At 31.6% G+C, this 4,429-nt stretch overlaps 3 non-coding genes across 3 annotated transcripts; 2 read left to right on the forward strand and 1 right to left on the reverse strand.

Moving 5' to 3' along the window:
• The first annotated feature begins 301 nt into the window (after nt 1-301).
• Nucleotides 302-385, forward strand: TRNAY-GUA (transfer RNA tyrosine (anticodon GUA)). Its single transcript has one exon. It is a non-coding gene; the product is annotated as a tRNA-Tyr (tRNA).
• Nucleotides 386-703: 318 nt separating this feature from the next.
• Nucleotides 704-777, forward strand: TRNAD-GUC (transfer RNA aspartic acid (anticodon GUC)). Its single transcript has one exon. It is a non-coding gene; the product is annotated as a tRNA-Asp (tRNA).
• A 3,078-nt stretch (nt 778-3,855) lies between these two features.
• TRNAC-GCA (transfer RNA cysteine (anticodon GCA)) lies at nt 3,856-3,927 on the reverse strand. Its single transcript has one exon. It is a non-coding gene; the product is annotated as a tRNA-Cys (tRNA).
• Nucleotides 3,928-4,429: the final 502 nt, after the last annotated feature.

Raw genomic sequence — 4,429 nt, forward strand, 5'->3', positions numbered from 1 at the left:
TGAACGATTCATAAATAGAAATCACAAATAAAAAAATTTCGATGGAATAATGAAAGAAAGAAAAATACGTCGAATTGCATCATATTAGTCCATTATATTTATTTTATATTGACAATTTCAAAAAACTATTCATACTATGATCATAGTATGATGGCAGTCGGGCAAGTATGCCCCCATCGTCTAGTGGTCCAGGACATCTCTCTTTCAAGGAGGCAGCGGGGATTCGACTTCCCCTGGGGGTAGGGTACTACGAAAGGAAGTTGATCATGGATTATCAACAAGCTTGGAATTGATTCTTCCCGGGTCGATGCCCGAGCGGTTAATGGGGACGGACTGTAAATTCGTTGGCAATATGTCTACGCTGGTTCAAATCCAGCTCGGCCCAATATATCGCGTATCCACCATAAAATGATATAACCTATTTGTCCTTCTACAGAAATACTTGACTTGATATGAAAGAATAAAAAAAAAAACTCTTTTTTTATTCATTGACAGATTGATAATCAATCAATTTTACAATAACGAAAAAATAAATATTAATCCATGCTTCTCACACTAAAGTCCATGTCTCCGCGCATATCAATCTATTACTTTATTACTCGCGTCTCTGTCTGGTAGAATATGACAATTCGAATCAAAAATCTACATAGAAAGGTTTGAAGGAAATTAAATCAACAACATATGTTGTACACTTTATTTCCCTGGGATTGTAGTTCAATTGGTCAGAGCACCGCCCTGTCAAGGCGGAAGCTGCGGGTTCGAGTCCCGTCAGTCCCGATGGATCCAAATCCAATAAAAAAAAAATACATCAATTAATCTCTTCCTTTCCTGTGAAAGAGAGAACAAATAACATAACTGAATTTTATTCCAAACGGGATCTCTCTTATTTTTTTTCCACATTTTTCAACAAAAAAATATGGGAATTTTGATTTCTTCAACGAGTACTAATTGATGGGAGAAAGACATATGTGCCATATGTGAATTACCACAATTATTGGTAGCATCATATTCAGGATTCGAAGGCGTACTGGGTCTAGTTGATTACGCCCGATTTTTCTAATGAAATAGAGTACTATACGTTTCCGGAAAGCACATACATAAAGGGAATTTGGACGATACAAAATAAAGTTTACATAGTAAACTTTGATCTAATTTTTCGTCTGAAAGCAAAATATATCCGTTCTGGCTCCGATTTTTTGTAACCTCAATTAGTAAATTCAATTACTAATTTGAATTTGAAATAATCTATCTTATTAAAATTTAACACTTAACTTTTGATATATACGTCCCACTACTAATTCAAGGAAAGAGGATATTAATACAAACAAGGATCCCATCTATCTCTCTTAGTGAGGTAATTAAGAATTTTTGAAAGTTTAAGTTTCGTTTTTATTTCTTTTTTTTAAGAAGATTTTATAAGTACAAAAAAAGGAAGGAGTTTAGTTCGAACCTACCTCCTTTTCCTTTTTTGAATTTCGCTGCTATTCTTTGCTTGAGTTTGTTTATAAACAATGTAAGGGTAAAGGTAGTCTGATGAGACTTCATCAGATGATTGCATTGAATAAGAGGGCAGTAGATTATAGAAAAGAAAGAATGCAAAAAATTATAAATAAAAAAAAGTAACGAAATTCTTGATTGCATCAGGAATCCCATTTTGTTTAAATTCGGTATGGATAAAAGATCTTCCTATGTTATACTATTCAATTCTCGACGATGAATCGATTTGATAGCTCCGATATTGTTATTCATGATATTTTAATACGATTCGATATCATCGAGATGCAACGCATCCCCTTGAATTTACAAGCGAAACATTTATCATCTCTATGGGATTAAATCCCGAGTTATTGCGAATAAAAAATGAAACGATGATATTATGGAAGTAAATATTCTCGCATTTATTGCTACTGCACTGTTCATTCTAGTTCCGACCGCCTTTTTACTTATAATATACGTAAAAACAATCAGTCAAAGTGATTAATTTGAATTAACCTTGACGTTTTAGTTCTTATCAATGATTGAAGATAAGAAAAATGAAAAGCATTAAAATTTCGCGTCTTAAATGAAATTGGCGGACTAGAATTATCAGTATTCTACGAGAGAAGTATTCGATAAGATCCGATAGTATGGTAGAAAGAAATATATGAATCCTTCTACCATACTATCTATTATTGTTATTGAAGTGTATAAATATAAAATTGTACTCTATAAAAATAGAGGTTGAATATCGATCAATTTGAATATAGATGAATATACAATATATATCTTTCTATTTATATATAGATATCATATCAATTACATATATGTAATATTAATCTAATATACATAGTGGCCCAATTCTATTTCTTTGCTTCATAATTCATGTTGATTAGAATGAATCTGAAATCAAATAATCGAAAGGCCACTAATTTTTTTTTAGCATTCGAAAGAAGTAATTGATTGAGCAGTTGACAGATGATCCAGGAGTTCGGTTCCATGGGAACTTTTTATCTTCGGATTTCGAAAAGAATTAGCAAACCCCATTTTTATTTAACGTTTGAAGCATGATATGAAATGAGTTCCCTAAAACAAGAAAAAATCCTATTTTGAAAATAACTAAAATACTAATAATAATAAATAAAAGAAGTGGTAAGCACGTAATATGTGGGTGGCTACCCCGAGGTACTATCTTATTATGAGGTAGTATATTATTATGCGTAGTATCTCATTGGACAACCACTATGTCTATGTTCTTTCGTGTTGAAAGTATGGATCCACTTAAAAACTTATAATCCGAACTCTTTTTTTTTTTACTTTTCAAAATAAAAGAAAAAAAGTTTTGCAGAACGATCTATAAAATAAACCAAAAACAATACAGTTTTATTTTTCAATTAGTAGTACTTCTAGAGTCCACTTCTTCCCCATACTACGAGGGAAAGAGAAAATGTAAAGACTACCATTAAAGCAGCCCAAGCGAGACTTACCATATCCATGTGAATTATGTCCCCTATCTCTATGAATATAAAAGAATTATTCCATTATTGCTCACTAATAATTATTATTCACTAATAATAGTGGAATCACTAGCGCATAGTCAAAAAGAGATTCGGGCACAACACCATTGATGAAACAATACAAAAAATCGAATTATCCCAAGTTATTATATGATTTCTAGTATAATCGAAAAAATTCAGTACAAATAAATAAAAGAGGCAGAAAAACTCTTGGAAGTATCAAAAGAATGTTAGTAACATGTAGGAATAATAAGACCTAGTCTTTCTTTTGTTGTCCTGCATTTCATTACATTAAGTAAAAAGTCTCAAAATAGAGAATCAAGATAGTATCTATCACATAACCCTACTATTATTCCTTTCTCATTTGATCTAATCTTTACTGTCCCCCCGATTGTTTCATAGAGACAATCGGAAGATGGGATGGCCTATTACATGCGTGGTTAGAGCTTATCGAAAAGAAATAAGTTCTTTTTTTAAGATTAAAATAAAAAAAAAAGCCAATTATTCATTCAATATAATATTGATTGAATGCTCGAGTACTCAGATACTTTCATGAGTCCGTATATCAAGTATCTTCCTCCTTTCCGTAAGGAAAAATGAAATTATATTCCCTAATTCAAGACCCAATGAGTAGACACTACATTAGTAGTCGAAGGGCTATCATCTCAAGATTTAACGATTATTTTTCATTACTCTACTAAATTCTGGAAACGAAACCTATACGCAAGGATTTATAACATTTTAGAGAACCCCAACGATGCTTAGAATCAAGCAAATCTAAAGATGCTTTTCTTCTAAAAAAAATGATAAAGTTATATCAGCAAAACAGAAGAGGGTATTTTGATTCTTTTGTTTGTTGCTGAGGCGACACCCGGATTTGAACTGGGGAAAAAGGGATTTGCAGTCCCCCGCCTTACCGCTCGGCCATGCCGCCAAAACGATACAAAATATTGGATTGGCTCTATCTCTTAGATAGATAGTATCTTACAACACACAATATCTAAAACGAAAAACCGCAAAACTTTGCTTTTTCTATTGAAAAAAAAATGTGGATTTTCATTCACAAAAGCAAAAAATCAGGACAAATGGGAACCGTTAACTTTAACTATTGACTGTGAATTCATAAATGATTCTTGGATTGAAATTGCAAATTCGGTTTCCCTAATGATATAAGAAAACAATCCAAAAATGGATACCTTACCTAAATAAATAAAAATTGATAGATAACTAATCATTACTAATCCATCCGTATTGATTCGTTTCCATAACCATAAAAAAATCCTTATTAATGACAATTTTAATAGCGATTATGAGTATATGTAAACCCCAGAACATAAACGATTACTATTATCTAAATCTAATATCTTATATATATATAAGATGTTTATAGGAAATGTTCGGAATTCTGTTTTTAGAATTTTTTTTTCATTATCATT

This window comes from Cucumis melo, unplaced genomic scaffold (assembly GCF_025177605.1).
Source record: "Cucumis melo cultivar AY unplaced genomic scaffold, USDA_Cmelo_AY_1.0 utg002237l, whole genome shotgun sequence".
Classification (NCBI taxonomy): Eukaryota; Viridiplantae; Streptophyta; class Magnoliopsida; order Cucurbitales; family Cucurbitaceae; genus Cucumis; species Cucumis melo.